The sequence below is a fragment of the Tachypleus tridentatus genome, chromosome 8 (genome assembly GCF_004210375.1).
Source record: "Tachypleus tridentatus isolate NWPU-2018 chromosome 8, ASM421037v1, whole genome shotgun sequence".
NCBI classification, from domain to species: Eukaryota; Metazoa; Arthropoda; class Merostomata; order Xiphosura; family Limulidae; genus Tachypleus; species Tachypleus tridentatus.
Window position 1 is genome coordinate 42,165,814 of NC_134832.1, and position 20,576 is coordinate 42,186,389.

Consider the following 20,576-nt stretch of genomic DNA (forward strand, 5'->3'; position numbering starts at 1 on the left):
ATAAGCCAGCTCACGCGCATTTTCTGTCTCTCTCTGTCTGTCAAAGAATCTCGACAGTTTGTATTAAAATGAACAGGATGTTCAAAATTAATTGTAGTTATGTAAACAATTATGAATGAATTAATTTAGTTGTTTAGCACAAAGCTATACAACGAGGTATTCGTGATTTGCATACCACGGGTATCGAAACATGAATTTTAGCATTGTAAGCCCTCAGACTTATTTTAGAAATTAGATTGTTCAGATTTTTGAACTGATAATCAACGTGAAAAGGAGCAAGTGAACGGTATTTATTCAAAGGTTGCTTAGATTTGATTTTTACAGAATTTGAAGAAGAGTTAAATAGAGATGGAATTTGAGCTTAGTTTTCATGGCAGATTGATAACTGATTTTTTTCAACGAATGGAAATCTAGTGAAGAAGGTGTTGGATGTTATTTGTAGTAAATAAGTGTTTGAAAATATTGGATATAAAGCTAGAAAAAACGACCTTTGGTTTCCAGATAATAATAAAAAACGTTTATTTCAGACAAAGCTTTCCTGTTGCTGCTTTATTAGGGCTAATAGTACAGGAACTGTACAAATTCAGAAAAATAGTAAAGTGTTTAGAAAACTTTTTCATTCAGGCACGTCGCTTTCAAATTGGAAAAGAGCAGAAATAACTGAATTGTTTAACTCTAAAATTGCTGGTGAAAACCACCGACTTCTTAAAACTATCTATGTATTAGTTCCGGTGTGTATGTATCTTTTCTTATAGCATAGCCACATTGGGCTATCTGGTATGTCCACCGAGGGGAATCGAACGCCTGATTTTAGCGTTGTAAATCCCAAGACTTATTGCTACCCCAGTAGGGGACGAATTCCTTGGAGGTCCATGAATTTTATTTGTAACAGAGTTCTTAATAACATATGAGTAACAAATTTACCGTCAATAACCTAGTTAATCCTACTAACCGCTACCAGTCCTCTATATAATTTACAAAAAAAATGACCGATTTTGCTCAATATTTTGTCATTTGCTCTTACTTAGTTTTGTAATAGGCAAATAAAATGTTTCGGAATTTTAGTGAACGATATAAAAACCGATCTGTAATTTAAGGTTTAATGAAATAAATATTAGACTAACAGCTATCTTGTGAGTTTCTGCTTTAGGGGTGAAATTATTCCAAAAAAAGAGATTAAAATGACGGCGATTGTAGTTGATTCAGAAAAAACAAACATAAAATGGAAGCTAGCGGCGTAGACCATTCTGCAAAATTCACCATCAAATCTTTTTGCAGGCCTGATAAGATAGGTTACATTACTTTATTTATCAGTATATCCTCGAAACGTCGGTAACTAGTTTAATTAAATAGTAAGTGGTTTGTCTTAATACTTCAGTAAGTAGTTTGATTAAGTATTGAGTGGTTTGTCTCGGTACTTCAATAAGCAATTAGATTAAGTAGTAAGTGGTTTGTCTCGATGTTTCAATAATTTGTTTGATTAGTAGTAAGAATTTTATCATGATTTTCACAAACCGTTTTCTATTTAAGAAATAGTTGAACAATAAAAAGAGAAAAGTGCGTTTATTAAATAAGTAAATATATATTAGTTCTTTAACTGGACAACTGATTAGTGAAATAGATCTGTAACTATTATATTTATACACTGCTTTTCCTGCATGTGTGGGAAATATTACAATGAAAAACACGTTGTATTCAATTATATGAAAACTGCTTGTTTTTTTACAGGTGAAAACTGAGTTAATGTAAATAGTATAAAAATGGAATTATTGATATGTCTAGGCTATTTCACGATCATGTTGTTCTGAGTATTTTATAAGATTAGTTATAACAAGATCATAACGTAAAACACACGTTTATTTCCATACGTAGCATTTCTTATTTTGTTTTTTTTACGTACATTTATTTAACATACATGTATAATGTGTGTATATATACAGGTAGCCTTCTAAACTTAAGTGTTCAAAGATCATGTTATTCCCGGTATTTGTTCTAAGAACTTATGGCTACAATATTTACTGCCGACGGGGCCTTTCGCCCACCACAGTTCATTAGGCTGGCTGAGGATAAAGCTTCATATAATATCGCAGGGTATGCGCACAACTGGGATAAGACAAATAACATTCCTTCTATAGAACAACCCAAATTGATATGAGTCTATTTGGAACATGTAGGAACACCTCTTGAAGAAAAGAAAAAATAAACAACACAAATGTGAAACCACTATCGATGACGATGAGGGAGGGGCTCAGTAGTGAAAAACAACAGTTCATAGTTTACTATTTCAGTATATCGGAATAATATCGGCCAGTCCTTAGAACTGAGAATTGGAATATGAGAAGAAATAATGTAAAATAAAAACCGAAAAGTTAACTATCATCGACTAAGAGGCGAAAAGTCACTCTAATTATCAAAAGGGCTAAAGCATGTGGAACCCGTCTCAGCTTGTGATAAGAAACTGGAAGTTACCAATGTCATAGCAAAAAATAATAATCATTGTGCCATAAGATAAATGTGAAAATTTTTTATTCATTATAACATGAAGAAAAAAAATGACAATCATTATACCTGAACTGTTAACACGGAAAGTTACCAAGCTCACCACAATAACATGAAAGAGAAAGTAATAACCATTGAAAAAAAAAAAAAAAAACACGGAAAGTTAACAACCTCGCAACAAGAACGTGAAAGAGAAAGTAATAACCATCGAACCAAATAAGAATGAATATGGAAAGTTCCCAACCTTGCAACAAGAACATGAAAGAGAAAGTAATAACCATCGAACCAGTGAAAGATGGCCATGTAAATTTACCAACCTCACAGCAAGAACATGAAACACAAAGTAATAACCATTGAACAAAAGAAGAATGAACATGGAAAGTTGTTAATCTCACAACAAGAACATGAAACAGAAAGTAATAACCATTGAACCAAAGAAAAATTAACACGGAAAATTACCAAACTCACAACAAGAACATAAAACAGAAAGTAATAACCATCTAACGAAAGAAAAATTAACACGGAAAGTTCCCAACCTCACAACACGAACATTAAGCAGAAAGTGGCAATCATCGCACCATAAACATAAACATATAAAACTAACAATATTGTATCATTGACAAGTTGGGTAGTTCTTGTTAAGCGCAGAGCTTTACAATGGACTGTGTGTTTTCTTCCCACCACGACTATCGAATTCCGATTTTCAGCGTGGTAAGCTTGATGATTTACCACTTAATCACTGTAGGGTAGAAAGGGCGAGAAGCAGATTATTTGGAAGCTAAATTAACGTAATATTGTGGTGCCAACCTCTTCTAAAAATAAGTTAACGTATTATTGTGGTGCCAAACTCTTCAGAAGGTAAATTAACGTAATATTGTGGTGCCAAGCTCTTCAGAAAGTAAGTTAATGTAATATTGCGGTGCCATATTTTTTCAGGAGGTGAATTTACGTGATATCCTCCGTGTTACCAGATTTTTCGGAAAGTAATTGACCGTAATATTTTGGAACCAGATTATTAGAGAGGTTAGCATGACATTACCTAAGGCAACGCCCGTCGACCAGTCATTTAAAGAAGGCTTTAACATGACAGGAATGTTTATAAATAATTCCTGGCGCTCACATCTATGAATCGTAACTATAGCGTTCCCACTTTCAACTGCAGCTGCCTTTCTGCACTTCAGCGTTCAAATTCTTGATGACTTTATGACATCTTTAAGCGTTCTTTTGGTACCTACAACATAGCTGGCATCCAGTATAACCCGCCAGAGTTTTATATAGCTGGTACCATCACATAAATAATGAAAAAAACCCATAATTAATTGATATGAAATATTATCACACCATTTAAAATCGCACTGCAATTACAGAATGTAGTTCGAGTTCACATGAAGCAGATTCCATTATTAGCCTGTATGGAAATGTAGACATAACAAATGAGGATAAGCTGAGACTCATTGCCATTTGAGACTAGATTAGCTTATTTACATTCTAATGTCAAATAGTGATGAAGGACTTTCCTTAAAGGATTATACTACGTTTTTACAAGTATTAGGAACATTGGTTTAATTAATATATTTATTTAAATGTGTTAACAAATTAGATCATTTTAAAGTAGATTTTTTATTTTGCACTTAATGAATTTAAAAAAAAACTAAAGATATAGAGGTAGAGTTTTGTTTGTTTCTTTTTAATTTCGCGCAAAGCTACACGAGAGCTATCTGCGCTAGCCGTCCATAATTTAGCAGTGTGAGACTCGAGGGAAGGCAGCTAGTCATCACCACCCACCGCTAACTCTTGGGCTACTCTTTTAACAACGAATAGTGGGATTAATCGTCACATTATAACGTTCCCTGTGCTGAAGGAGCTAGCATGTTTGGTGCGACGGGGATTCGAACACACGATTCTCGGATTACGAGTCAAGTGCCTTAACCACTTGGCCATGCCGGGCCCAAGAAATAAAGTAATAACACATCTTGTAGGCGTAATGTAAATGGATTTTTTTACCATTTAGGTGCAGCGCGTGTGTACATTAATGGGTCAGCCTGGTGGTTTTATATATGTTATCAAATATTGTAATTCAATATCACATTTAAAAAAAGAATCTTAAAATTTGTAGGCACTCATTCCTGAAAAATCGTGAACCGAGAAGAGATAGATGTATTTATTAAAACTGTTTTTAAACGTGATAATAAAGACATGAGTGATAATGTTCGCAGGTCGCTAAAATATGAAAATATCACTATTCTGAGAGTGAGTCTTTTTTTAATAGATGTGAACTCTGACTAATTATAATCTTGAGGATGAATAATAATTATTGGATATTTCTAGCGTAGCAAAGTATTGTACTCAAAAACGTCTCCAGTTCTGCATGTTCTTTCTTTTTCCTGATTTCTTAAGCTTAAATTTTGTAAGAGTTACTTTTAGACACAATAATATTATGAATATAACTTCAGTGTTAAAACTTCTTGGAGTTGGTAACTTAAATACATTAGTTAAGCTTGTAAGTTGAGTGGAATACGCGTGATTACTGTCACTGCAAAATGAAGGAATCATGGATTTGAAAATGCATTAAAACAATGTACCAACTTTTCACCGAAACAGAATCGAGATGTTACAAATTAAGAATTGAAACAGAATAAACAGTTAATGCATTACTACTACAAGGTGAATCCTAAATATATCGCGCAAAGACAAATTGCAAATAATAATGCTGAAGAGTCAGTATTAAAAACAGGAAGAAAAGGATCTCAAATATTTTGGAGTAAAACGCGTGCAACTAATGAGTATTAGGTAAACCTAAAGAACGTGATCTAGGAAAACGTAGTGATGACCAACAGTGATATTTTATTCAGTCAACCTGAAGAACGTGATCTAGGAAGACGTAGTGATGACCAACAGTGAGATTGGATTCAGTCGATATGGATAGTGTGATCCACAAAGATATAGAGCTGACATACCTTGAGTCAATGAGACGTAGAGCTGATTCACAGTGAGGTTGGATTCAGTAGAACTTGACAACGTGATCCACGAAGATGTAGATCTGATACACCTTGAGTAAATAAAATGTATAGCTGACCCACTATGATAATGAATGGGTCAGAACTGCACGACATGAGCTAGAAAGATGTAGTGCTAATATACCTTGAGTAAATAAGACGTAGACTAACTATAATTAGTAACGTGCAAAACCGATAAGCAGTTAATTTAAAGTTGATAAAAGAATTAATAATCATGTAGAACGGTTACACGGAAGTCAGACAAAGAAAAAGGAAGAAATGAAAAATAATTAACCAGTAAATAAAGTAATATGTATTGACAAAAAGATGTAAAAAATGATTCCTGTTGAGCTAGAAAGGTACACACTAACTCGGGAAAGTTTCTCCTGTTGAGCTAGAAAGGTACACACTAACTCGGGAAAGTTTCTCCTGTTGAGCTAGAAAGGTACTGCTAACTCGGGAAAGTTTCTCCTGTTGAGCTAGAAAGGTACTACTAACTCGGGAAAGTTTCTCCTGTTGAGCTAAAAGGGTACATACTAACCCAGAAAAGTTACATAGCTTACGAAAACGTAATTATACATTATTTCAAACATGTTCCAATAATTGTTGTTATCATCTCATTTCTAGTTTCATTTCATTGGTTAAAGGCCAAAAATACTATTAGTAGCGAGAAATATCACTTAACTAATAACCTAGAGCAGAGTGACCACAGAAGCCGTTTGTAATTTACTTGTTATTCATAATAAGGGTTATTTATTCTTAATTATAATTGTTATTATTATTAAACACTTTTAGCAGTTCTTCTGGTATAAGTTATTGCACAATCAATGTAAAGAAAATTCGACAGTGAAACCAAAGGTAATACCATATCGTTAGAAACGGGATTTAGGAAATGAAACCTTCTTCAGAAGACCCGGGTGTACAATGCATGACTAGTATTATAAAAACGGTTCTCTCATAGGATGAAGTATATCACATGACTTTTCTAAAACTATTTTGCAAAGAAATGGTTTCCGACCTTCTACTGATATTTAAACAGTTTGTAACATATTGCGAATATAAATATTCTTGAGATCATGAAGTGCGAGTGTGCAGACAAAAGGACGAGATCAGAGTGTTATTAACGTGAAATGTGAGTGTGCAGACGAAAGGACGAGGTCAGGATGTTATTAACGTGAAATGTGAGTGTGCAGACGAAAGGACGAGGTCAGGATGTTATTAACGTGAAATGTGAGTGTGCAGTCACGTGATGAACAAGAAACTTCTGTTCCTACATACGGTAACAGCATATAAGTTTCGTATGTGGCGAACAAGAGATTTATATTCCAAGTTACAGCAATAGCTAGTAACTTTCGTAAGCGATGAACAGGAATCTTGTATTTTTCAGTTCATTTTAAGAAATTAAGTTGAAATTGCTTGTTTATAATAAGTAAACATAAATACTTTCAAAGAACGGTCAAGAGTTGATATATACAAAGTGACAAATGACTGCGTTGACCACCCAGTGCTGTGTATTTTCCGCTGTAACAACCATAATTCTATCTGCAGTTTATCTACTCTGTACTGTAAACCTTTACGGTACCAACCAATTTTTAACCGTGAGGGATTTTATCTCAATACAGTTGGCGAGATTTGACATGGAAAACAAACTTGTCATAGCTTTATCACTGATCTGTCAGGATGAATAAGTAATGCTGTATAAATAGCTCTGATTATATGTTTCATCTGCAAACCTTGCGACACCCCCAACCTCCCCTACCCCCATGGAGATGAAAGTAACGACCCAGGGAGATAATTTATGTAGCCTGGAACGGAGCTCGACAGCCTTGGTTACTATAAACGGCGCAAGTCATAGCCACGTGAGGCTGTGTGAATCAGCTTCAGAGTGTAGCAAATATTGTGCTCTGGCTGATGCAGTGTGCACGTTTTGTCAGCGGTAAGCAGTTTTGTTAACTAACGAAGAAGATAGACTAGCGAGATTAGGTGATTTATCCCGAGTCTACTTCCATTCACCCATAGAAGCTTCAAGAGAAAAAGGTTACATTGATATCAGCGATTTAAGGTTGGTGCCTTATTACTGAGGTAAGCTCACTTAGAAAGATCCGCAATTATATAGGCGACTAAACAAAGAACATTGTAGCTCGTGTTGAGGTATAACAACTACGTAGTTTTTAAAGAAATGACGCTTAATAGTTGTTTCACTTAAGTACTCCGTTTGTATCGGACAATTTTGTTTAAGCCTCTTCTCACATAACGTCACTTTTGTTTATCAAAAGATCAAATTTCGCTTCTGTGACGTCAGCTGACGTCATGATCAGGCTATTTCCGAAGCAAAGAGGAATGGATATAGGCAGACGGAAAAAGCAGGTTTTATTTTTGTGTATTTCTACCTTCAAAAGCGAATGGTAAAAAATAAACGTATGATAAGAGTAAAGATCGTCCATGGTACGATACGTTTCTAGATTTGAAGTTTTGGGCAAAATTGTTTATCTGGTCAATTTAAAATGAATTGTGTCATACGAAGTTTAGTTCTATCATAAATGCTTGGCCTGCAGTTTATTTCATATATCACAGTTTTTAGTGTCTAGAACCTTAACTTTAAGTTTTTTGTACTGAACTTATAAAGTTTTATGTCAGTGTCCAGTTCAGTGGACATTTTGTAATATCAAGCGAAACACCTCTTGGTTGGCCGGTGGGAGGCAAAAGACGTTTCTGAAATATTGGTTTTAAACACCTCTCATTTGAATTTTTTTATTTCTAAATTAAGACGAACGTGAAAGGAATTGAAAAACAAACATTTGAAGTCTAAAGTGAATTTTATCACAAGTATTAAGCCTATTTACAATACTTTCCGAAGGATTTCCAAAAGTGTTCTGTCTCAAAGTAAATAAAATCAAAATTAAGAGGTAACAAATATTTTTATTTCTTGCTTTATAAGTTCGTATGTCATACTGTGTTGTAGCCTACAGTGTGTATTAAGTTCATATGTCATACTGCATTGTAGCCTACAGTTTGTGTAATTCTCCTTGCGATTTATGGCATGCCCACATTTTACTGACAGTACAGATTGCAACGTTATATAACATAATTTTAATGTCTATTGACTGACTGACAGACAAACAACACACTATAGTAGTGCAAAATGACCCTACCAGGCGTCCTTCGGTCCTCTTTCGGGAAAATTAGTAAAATTCTAAACACACCAGTTTCATGCCTGACAAGGATATTTTGATTAAACAGTATTTTAAAGCCGAAAACACACGGTTTAATTTATCTGCGCTACTTTAAACCCTAAAATGTGTATGTGTTTCTTATCCCAGTGGACTCGTATGGCCAGGTAGTTAGGGCACTCGATTCACAATCTGCGGGTCGCGAGTTCGGTTCCCCGCTATATCGAAACGCTTGCTCTTTAAGTTGTCGGGCGTTGTAATGTACGATCGATACTTTGGTAAAGAATTACCTAAGAAATGAGGGTTAATGGTTTTGATTAGCTGCCTTCTTTTTCAGTTTGCTAAATTAGGAACGGCTAGCTTTGCGCGAAATTCAAATCGAAGCTTCTCACATCAACACAATGGTAAAAAATGAACCTGGTCCCCCGGAAGGTTGAGGCCGAAATACCGATACAGACATTTGATTTGCTGAGTTTCATAAACTCTGATAAAAACAACTAGTTTTAATTATTTGTTTTCGCTAAACCATATTATAATTGTTTTCTAGGTAAACCTTCGTGCGTTTCGGTTCAGTCGTTTTGCCAAAAGTATTCGAAGTATCTATTCCATATGTGCAACGCTTTTATTTATAGTTTTTACTAAGAGTTTGTTTAAATATTACCCATCCAGAGGTTTGTGTAGAGAACTGAAATAAAAAGATTCAGCGGTTTTGTTGTTAAGATTAAACTGAACTTGTCTATGTACGTTTCGGATGTTTGTTTATTTTGTTGGATTTCGCATACATCTGTACGTCTTCCCCACCACCCCCTACGAAATCTTAGACTATTCTTGCCAGGCCGTATAGTAAGGGTTGACTGTCACATTCTTCTAACACGCCCTAGTTCCAAAATGTGGAGTGTTATTTTGCGGTAACAGGACTCGAAGTAGGGACTTGGATCAAAAATCCACCAAACTAATCGTGAAGCCACATCCGCCAGAAATACTTCTACCAGTTTAGATATGACATATATGTATTTTCATCACAAGACTAGCAACAACAGGGTATTCATTGTTGCTTCAAGTTTTCAGTATTATTTCCTTTGTAAAGAAAATGGTGAAAGAACTAATCGTCATTTGCTGTGCTTGTAAAAATAAGGAATTACTTCCATTAACCACACACACACATGAAGTCTGATGGTATATATAGTGCATGCTGATGAAATGACAACGAAATCTATAGTTGCTATAGGACATGTCGACGAAATCTGATGATCGACATGTCATATGGTGATGGACTAGCGGGTGAAATTTCTTGGTACATATACGCTATACTTATAAACTGATAGGGAAAGTCAAGTAATAAACATGGTGTTATGTAGATTTACATTTATTTTAGGATTTCAGAGTATATAAAATATTAATATTAAATGTTGACTCATTATGCCAAAAATGATAATTATATATGCATTATATATAACACTAACTTCATAAGAAAAATTATGACCCTCAATGGCTCAGCGGCAAGTCTCGATTTCTAAAACTACAAACCAGGTTTAGATGGTCTTGTGGGCTCAGCACAGATAGCCCATTGTGTAGTTTTGTGCTTAATAGGAAACAAACAAATAGAAAAGTTTTATGTATATGTTTAGAGGTAAATTTTAAAAACTAGCTCATAATATTGAGCTCTTTCGAAAATTTGTTTCTGTTTTTCTACATTTCTGTTTCCCAAGAAGTTTCTCAATCTTTAGGGTCTTTTACTCCAAAATGTTATTATTGATGGTTTGTAAAGGGAAAATATTCGATAAATAATTTTTGTTTCATAAAAGCAATATTTGCCTAACACTCTTAAGGATGTGGCTTTTTAGGACAGTCTATTGTAATTATCTAATCGTTACAAGCAGTCGAAAAAAAATACTCTTTATGAAATCCACAGATACCTGTTATTTATTTCGTCTGACTCAAATTATATGCATTAATTATAAAGCACTGTGTTTGTTTAAGAGTTTCAGACCATAAACGTTTAACTCAAATGTGTCCTCTGCTAGTATAGCGGTAAATTCATGGATTTACAACGCTAAAATCAGTGGTTCGATTCCCCTCGGTGGACTCAGCAGATACCCCAATGTGGCTTTGCTATGAGAAAAACACACACGCACATTAATTGAAATGAATGGAAAATATGTTTGTTAAATTTTGATAAATTATTGTCGTAATATTCCTCTGTAAGAAATAAATTATGGAATTTCGCTTGTCAAATTTATAACGATATTATTTTAAAATAATCTTATGAAGTCATAAAAGCCGCATGCATATAGTTTAAAAATATAGTTCTTATTTTAGTAAATAAAAGAAGTTCCATAAAATATTTCGAGTGCTATTCATACGTGTGATTATGTTATTAGCTTTTAGGTCATCCTTTCATTTTTTATTTCATTAATTATCTCTATTAGATATTTCTAGTGCATTTTAAGGTTGGGTGGTAAACGTTGATTGAAGCTGTTTTAAATAAGGATATCACTATGTAACAAAGTTTTTACTTTTTCTTGTTCCTGGGCAGAAAGTGTCATTTCCCAATTGCTTATGCCTAAAGTAAATGGAAAAGACCCATTTTTCTTTTCAAACTTTTCTATTGTAACCTGAGTAATAAAATTTTCAAACTTACCCATTTTTCAGAACATTTCAGATAGAATCAGTGCTGAGTAGTTGATAGAGAATTTTCTCAAACTTACAAGAATTTTCTGGAATGTTATAGAACTTACGAGAATTTTCAAGAACCTTTGATAATTTTCTAGAACTTTCCAATAGTAATGTATATACAGGGGCTCACCACTCACCACTTCAGTTTAGTTCTAGTTGCCTAAGAGAACACATAGACCTATCTGATTTTATCAGAGATGGCATCAAGAAGTTGCCAGCATTCTCCAAGAGCGAAAAAGTACTCTGTGACAGCATCTGATAAAATGTGTGAATCCTACAAGGCATATTTCGGCATGCCTGTCAGGAAATAAAGACAAACCCTGCGAGAACTGCAAAAAAACTCTAGAAGGTAAGACGGACAATTTTTGCTTGCTTTTATAGTAAGATTTTATATTATACAAATTTTAGACTTTTCAAAATTGAAATACCTTTCTGTGTACCTCAAAGAAGAATACAACAGCGTCAAGACCTTGAAATATGATGAGTATGGTGAGAGTTTGTCGGAAACATCAAAATGGTGATATTCCTGATGAGTCTCCGAGGAGATTTTATCAAGTTTCCCTGTTATCTTTGTCTTTGGGACAGCAGGGACACCCCAGCGCACTACAACGGGAAGCAGTGGCCACAACGGACCGAGTTCTCTGTGAGGAAGCACAATATCAAGTGTGAGCCACTAAGTGTGGACCTCCAGAAGGTATTGTTCTCACCATTGCACATAAAATTGGGTCTTATGAAACAATTTGTCACAGCTCTTGATAAGGAGTCTGCAGCCTTCAAGTACCTTTGAGACTTCTTCCCTAAGTTGTCTGAGGCAAAGGTCAAAGCTGGTGTCTTCGTTAGACCTCAAATAAATAAGATCCTGGATCGCAAGAATTCCCCAAGAAGCTAAGTAGGAAGGAAAAAAAAGCTTGCAGCAGCTTTGTCGCAATGATTCGGGACTTCTTGGGCAATCACAAGGCTGAAAATTATGTGGAACTGGTTGAGGCTCTGGTGAAGAACTACGGCAAAATGAGTTACAGGATGTCCCTGAAAGTCCATATCCTTGACGCTCATTTTGTTAGATTGAAGGAGAACATGGGAGCATACTCGGAGGAGCAAGGCGGGCGCTTCCACCAAGATATACTGGACTTTGAACGCCGCTACCAAGGAGCGTATAACGAAAACATGATGGGAGACTATATTTGGGGGCTGATACGTGAAAGTGATTTACATTACAATCGCAAATCTCAAAAAACTACCCACTTCTGAACAGTTTTGTTCATTTTCGTATAACTTTAGAATAAATACATGTAAATCTTGATTCATGTGTTGTTTTATTCAGACCTCATGTAAATGAAAATGTGGACATTTGCCCCTTTTTTACATCGGTTAATTTCTAAATGTTATTATCCAGGTCACAAAATCAAAGTTTGAAGGGAATAATGGCCATTTTCTGTACTTTTACAACATAAGCAATTAAGAAGTAACACTTACTATTCAGGAACAAAATTTGTGTTACATAGTGATATCTTACGATTGTCTCATCCGATTGATAAAAATAAATATTGTAATGGTACATAACAGAATTGTGCTTCGGATTGAAGAATAATATATAAAACTGTATTCCTATATTTAGTGTTGGAGGTTAAAAATGGTGTTGTGATTACTATACCTAAAGCATCTTGTGTCTTATCTCTGTTTGCACAACTTCAGTACATATGTTTATCTTAGAACTTTCAGGTCCTCTGTATGATCTAAGTTTAATTGACATCAGTGTTGGGATTGGTCCAGTGGTTAGCTTGATGGATTGTAAATACGAAGGCTTGTGGTTCGTGTACCAATATGGTTAAAACACTTTTCATATTGTATTACTTTTATGACTTCGGTAGCAATTTCAATATTATCTTTCACTAGCTGGGGTACACGTTACTCTGGTTGGAAGTTATATAAATTCATGATTAATGAAAAGTTATCTTAGCACATGAAAAGTTATTTCCTTCATATATAAGTAAAAAATACATATACTCAAAATTATCCATAAAAACAGCAAAACACTAATGTGAAACCGTAAATTTGAATGTATCTTCTCATGGACTCAATAAACCTTCTTATCAAATTTGGCGACGTAGTGGTAAAAAAAAATCCACAAAAAGATTTGTAAAAACAAATTGCAAAACTAAAAAGTTGTATTTTCCCATGGACCTAATGAACCTCCATACCAGTTTTGGTGAAGATCCATCCACACCCTGCGAAGTATTTGCATAGACGAACAACAGACGGGTTGCGCCAGAGCATTAGATCTGCGTGTAATATATTCATGACGTTAAATCTGTACCCTGAGAGTGGAGAAAAATAAAGTTCTCCGTGACGAGAAACAGGAAAATCATATTGCAAATTTACATGTACACAGGATAAAAATTTCGCGAAGTTAGGGGTTGCACATTGCATAATAAAAGGTTTTACTGGTATCATTTAAGCAAGAGTTTCATTATAGTACGATACTGTTTTAAAGCCTACTTTTAAAAACCGTTCTTTTCATGGGGATGGAGGGGGAGTAGAATTTTAAAAGAAATTGAAAAATAGCAAATTCTAATCATTTAAAAGTGTAACGAATATCTATAAAAGTTCGAATCCAATGAAATAAATGTCGCTTGTAGCGCCGTCATCTTTACAACTAAATTGTATATCGTTCACCTTGTACTTGAGCCTGTGCCTTAGCGTTATAACATAAACAATCCTGATGGATTAGGATAAATAACAATCAGTCTTAGCGTTAGAATGTAAACAGTTGTTATTGATTACGATAGATAACAATTAGCTCTTCCATTAGAATGTGAACAGTCCCGATGAATTAGGATAGATAACAATTACCCTTTGCATTAGAATGTGAACACTCCTAAAGGATTAGTATAGATAGTATTAGAATATGAACAATTCTGAAGAATTAGGATAGATAACAGCACTATGTTGTGAACAATCCTGATGATTAGAATATATAACAATTAATCTGAGGGTCGCGGGTTCGAATCCCCGTCGCACCAAACATGCTTGCCCTTTAAGGCGTGGAGGCGATATAATGTGACGGTCAATTCCACTATTCGTTGGTAAAAGAGTAGCCCAAGAGTTGGCGGTGGGTGGTGATGGCTAGCTGCCTTCCCTCTAGTCTTATACTGCTAAATTAGGGACGGCAAGCGCAAATAGCCCTCGTGTAGCTTTCCGCGAAATTCAAACCAAACCAAGATAATTAATTTGACGTAAGTTTGCAACTTATACTTGTTCCTGCTTATTTCACAAGTCGATCTCTTGTATTTAAGACATTACATCACTTGTACCAGTTCTTCTCAGCTATATAACGTTTCAATTTTTTATGCAATGTCCCACAGTTTGGTTTAGTGGTGTATCCGTCTTATTTAATTCAAGCAACCCTAATAGATAAGAACTTAAGAGACATGTTAACAATTTAATTGTACTTTGCTGAAATGTATGTTTTATTGAGTGCTTGAAATTACTATCCTGTTGTAGAACGAATCAAAGAGCAATTAAATGTTGATCAAATGGCAAGATTTGTCTGCCAAGAATAGCTTAATGGAGCTTTTTAATGAATAAACACACAGTCTGGATAGATAACCATCCGTGAAAGAACTGACGCTTTGTGTGACTGTTGATAATTCTAGTTCTAGCTCTGAGACTTGTGCAAACCAAGAGCTGTACACCATTAATTGTACTTGAAGTCTGTACATAAAACGTCATTCGACTAGACTGGTATCAAACGTTCTTCGATGCTTGTACATACGTGGTTTTTCTCAACATTCTTATTGCTTTTTAAACTTAGTAGAATTATCGACATATTGAAGATGTTTACAAACTATTGTAATATAAGTGAAAATAACAATAAAACACCTTCACTTATATATATGTATATATACATGGATGTGTTGGTGTTTTGTTTTTGAGGCAAAGCTGATTAATAAGCTATAAGCTCTATCCTTACTACAAGGATCAAACCCCAACTCTCAAGTCTACGTAGAGCCACCGAGAGCTTGTGTATATGTCAGCGGATGTTTGTGTGTATATTATTTCTTTATTATTGAGCACAAAGATACACAGTAGGCTATTTGTGTTCTGTCCACCACAGATGTAGAAACCCGGTTTTTATCGACATGAGCCCACAGACCGTTGAGCCACCAGGGTGTTCGAAAGGTCTAGAGCCGTAGACATTTCAACTAATTTTACAGAATGTGTTTTACATGCTGTTCTTGAATTTCGAAACAAGTTTGGATTAACAGAAGGATTACCTTTATCTTTTCAAGCTTTAACAGCGCTATAATCAGTCACGTGTCCGAAATTAAGAAAGCTGCAAATCATCTTTGGTTCCAGACTTTTCAGACACTATGCGTGTGTGTGTATATATATGTATGTATATACACATATATATCCATAAAGCAGTGTTTTTTGGTAACTATCGAGCGATGTTCGTATGTGTTTCGTGACATAGTTGTTCACCTAAAACATAGTAATTAGCGCGAAATTCCGAATGACGATTAACTTTTATTTATCTCATGTAACTCTTTAATTAACTCCAGCCGTAATTTTCGTTTAAATATACTATTGTTCCGCGAATTATGAATTATAATGAATGATAATGTCTTCGCAAGCAACATTTAGGAATATTCTTCTGTAGAACATATTTTTTTAAGTTTTAAAATCGGATTAGATATTATTGAAAACGTGACAAACAAAAGCCTTTATAGACAGCCATTGGTTACAGGTATCATTTATGGAACTTTCTTACTGAAAGCTTGATATTTTGCTTATCAATTTCTTTGGTACAATAAGTCTAATTTGCCCTTTATTGTTCTTTTTTTTAACGCAGTCTAGGTTTTTTCCAACAGTTAGGTGAATTTAATATTAAATTTCAGTATTATATTTAAGGGCAAATATATCTAGTAGTCATGTTTCGTATAAGTTTAGTCGGGAGACTGAGAATTAGCTATTAAAAACATGCTGAGTTTTCGAAGGCATGGGAATGATGTAAGTTTGGGCACGGTAAGCCTTTGTGAGTGTAGTGATTAGTACAAGTATGATATGGACACAATAAGCCTTCAAGGAAATAGAAGTTGATGCAAGTCTGGATCTGATAACTTTTTAAGCATAATAACTAGCACAAATATGAAATTAGTAAGTCTTTCAGGAAATAGCAGTTGGTGCAAGTATGGATCTAATAACAGTTTTTAAGCATAATAACTAGCGTAAATGGGGAATAACAAGTCAGTGCAGGCATAGTAAATGTTGTTGCTCCTTTAAATTGATTGTATCCACAACATTTGAAGCAACAGACACCAGAGGCCAGTCACCTTGTTAGAAAGGTAAAACTGTTCTTGCCAAGGATGACTTCTAACCTTGCCAAAATATATATTAGTGTTCATTGGTCCGTCCTACCATTGTCACCTTTAAATACGAATGAAATATCTCGCTACTAACAAGCTTCTTAATATTTTAAACACCTCAGTCAGATCTCTAACAATTCTTAATCTGTCTTCTGACTTATTTTTGCATTCCTCCTTTGAATGCTTTCCAACTGGTCAATATTCTTCTTAAGGTAAGGAATCCAAGACTTAACACAGTACTCCAAACGAAGTCTAACCAGTGATCTATATAATGAAATGATGGCTTCTTTAGAATTATATTCAATATTTCTATAAATATAACCCCAAATTTCATTTGTCTTACCACTAGCAGCAGACAGCTTAAGAGATTAATAAACCAGAACATCAAGAGTTTTATTTTCTGTAGTTTACGGCAAGGCATGGCCAGGTGGTTAAGGCACTCCACTTGTAATCAGAAGGTCGCGGGTTCGAATCCCCGTCACACCAAACATGCTCGTGGGGACGTTATAATGTGACGGTCAAACCCACTATTCGTTGGTAAAAGAGTAGCCCAAGAGTTGGCAGTGGGTGGTGGTGACTAGCTGCCTTCCCTCTAGTCTTACACTGTTAAATTAGGGATGGCTAGCACAGATAGCCCTCGAGTAGCTTTGCGCGAATTTCAAACCAAACCAAACCTGTATTATATTAATACCATCAAATTTATATTTGTAATTTAAATTATGATAACCCATGTGTATTACTTTGGATTTATTATAATTAAAGTCCATCTTCCAGTCATTTGCTCAACTCACCAAATGCTTTAAATATACTATAAGGCTGCAAAATTCTCCTAACAACCAACAGCATCAGATATTTTAATATCATGATTCTATATGAGCAATTTGCTTTACCACTTGTTTACCATTGAGGGGAATGGAAACAAAGAGAGAGAAAAGGTCCAACACTGAGAAACATGTTAATCTTGAATATTTAAAACATATTTGTCGAATATTTTTCACATGTGATCGGTATCGTAAGTTCAGTAGCCCATTTCGTAATAGCCAGTTCTTTTCGCATCTATTCAAATTTTACTTATTTGAAATTTGTAACCAAAATCATATCATTCGTGATTTCTATATTCATTAAAACATTAAACCTAATTGAACAATGATCCCTTGTAACTAACTATATGCCACCCACTTTCGATTACCTCACGTATTTTCGCGTAAGAAATTAACAATGAACCTTAAATTGCATATTATCTCAAAGCGAATTTTACCAAGACTAAATTTAATCTCTTACGCATTCTAATTGGATATTTTAATTCTCTTTGTGGCAGAAACTCGCCTTGCACTCTTGACAGTACGCGGGTTGTAAGACTGATAGTCAAATCTCACTATTCGATCTGTGAAGATTAGCGCAAGAGCTGACAGTGGATAGTGTTGACCAGCTGCTTTTCCTCTAGTCTATAACTTTAAAATTAATAACGATTGTATAGCTTTCCGCTACATCTAAGATAATAAACAATCTAACTATTACATTAGACATCAACTTCAGTAGATTATTACTATTCTTCAAACCACCGGTTTTTGTTTCAGTTCCCTAGACAAAAATGAAATGTATAGATGGGTGATATTTAAACTCGCTTTAAATAAAACCAGAAATGAAATCTTTGCATCTCACGCCCCCTCTCTCTCTCACATATTAAATGTATACTAAGTTTTTCCTCATCATTGAGCTATCTGTTGTGTCCATTGCCGCAAAATCGCACCCTGAATTTTAACGTTCTAAGTTCATAGACTTACTTCGGTCGCACGAGGGACTATATGAGGTCAGGATTAACAAACAACAAATGTCTGATCTGTATATATTTTTATTCCGTAAATGATTTCTCAAGTATCTTAACTTGTTTTACCTATTTGGTACTTTTAGTTCTCAAATGACATTCTATCTTTCAATGTCTAACCACGTGTTTACACTGCATGCATCATGGTGTAAAATTTTGATTATCTTGTTTTCATTTTTTAAAACTGTACCCATTTAAAAATCGTTTTTAAAGTTCAAATTTCTAAAATATCCCACTTCTATTCTTTAGTAAATATTAATTTTTCATGTTATACTTGTTTTTGGTATCTTTGAATATGATTTAAATATTCTTTCTTAGCATGATACAGAACAATATTTCTTCACATATTTTGAAATGGTAAACCATTCTAATAGGACTATGGTGTCAGAGGATGTACATCTTTACATTATAGGCTCTTCTGACAAAGTACAGGTACTACCAAATGCTGGAGCAATTCCAGAAAGAACACCCAATTTTTTTATAAATGACTTTATTAACATTCCACTGCCTAGTCTTGTTTTTTTCATTCTGGTGAATAAATGAAAAGACTCGAAGCAACTTAAACTCTCTCTCTTTTCCCTTCGAAAGGTGGTTCAGATGGGGATGAATTCAAAATGCGAGTGGTTTTCAACATATAGATATCAATTTCTCTTTTGAAGATAACACAAATACACTTAAGACTGGTGAAAAGAAGTATTGAATGTTAATTTGAAAGTTCCATAATTCTATGAACATATTAGGTCTCGGACCGAAGAATTTTGTTGTTATGAGTCGTTCCTGACCATTTGATGGCCATTTTTCAGAGGCATTTTTCTCGATCAAGTGACGGCCAGTATTTTAAAGTTTGTTTTTAAATTAATTATTAACAGTTTTTTACAGTCTGTTAACTTTTCATTCAATGGTCATAATAATTCTGAAGTGTTAATTATATTATTTGTATTAACTACTGAACCTTTCTTAATGAACGATAACCATCGGTTTGATTTACACAAAATTTGATGGGAGTTGTAACTTCGGTATATTGAACAGATAATCGAGTATTTGATATACCTAACTCCTTGAAGGTCGTATACCTTTTTATTGAACTTGATTCAACTAAAAGACTGTATATTTATAAAGATATTAGTTGCTATTTGGAATTTAACAGAGTTTCTTTAAAAGCCTTTTTGGTCTTTTTTTTTTCGAAAGGTAAAAGTTCCAAGAGTTGGACTGCTAATATAGAACAGTATTAGCCGTATAAGGTTTGTTTGAAGACTATTTTATAAATTTAATTTCCTATACAATATTTGTTTTTCTTCCATAATAATTTTTATAATAGAAACTTGTAACAACATCTAGGTTTTATTAATATTTTTTTATATTGAATTAGAATATTTAACCTAAACAATGATTTATGCGCATATGAACTAATTGACTAGATCAGGCACCCCTAGAATTATAGTATAGAAGTGTGGCTGCCCCTATTTTGAACCAAAGAGAGAGTATTCACCCAGATGCATCACTGCCACAAAGGCTTTTTCGGTTTCGTTCAAACACCACTTTTATGACACGCTCACAACTGAAAGTACAGAGCATATTAAGCAGCGTCATTTCTTGAACCTGAATCCGAAGCCCGGAATGCCAACCACTAACCCATATATAACAGTTTTGTCGTTAAAAGCTTATTAAATTACTGACCACAACTTCTCATTACGCTAAAGCAATCTCTTTATCACTGTTTTCCATTTACGAAGTACTAGAGACTAGGGATGTGAACAATCTAACCTGTTTACTGCCATGATTGAGGTGGTTCATGGTTATAACACTATACAGTTGGTCTGACTTGTGATCCTGAGCTTATTCAGTCTGTAAAATTATGAAGATGACCTAAGAAGGTCGAAACGTTGTTCTGTACTTTATTTGAATTAAAGTGCTAATGCCCATAACAGCTATCTTGAGAAAACATTAATGGGGTTATTGTCTGATATGTCCCTAATAACAACTGTCTAAATATATTTCTCTTATCCCAACGTGACGGTCTGGCTTGGCGAAGTTGTTAGGGTGT

General features: G+C 34.5%; 1 protein-coding gene across 13 annotated transcripts in view; it reads left to right on the forward strand.

Annotated features, from left to right (window-relative positions):
- The window catches only part of LOC143222270 (plasma membrane calcium-transporting ATPase 2-like), a 251,808-nt gene that overhangs the window by 86,276 nt on the left and 144,956 nt on the right, over window positions 1-20,576 (forward strand). For 3 of the 13 annotated variants that reach the window (XM_076448549.1, XM_076448554.1, XM_076448551.1), the window contains exon 1: window positions 7,330-7,577. The exons of 5 other annotated variants lie outside the window; for them this stretch is intronic. The gene's annotated coding sequence lies outside the window, so the exon portion shown is untranslated. Of the gene's footprint in view, window positions 1-7,329; window positions 7,578-20,576 lie in introns of those variants that run through there. 5 more of the 13 variants (XM_076448550.1, XM_076448552.1, XM_076448537.1 and 2 more) reach the window with 3 other exon arrangements.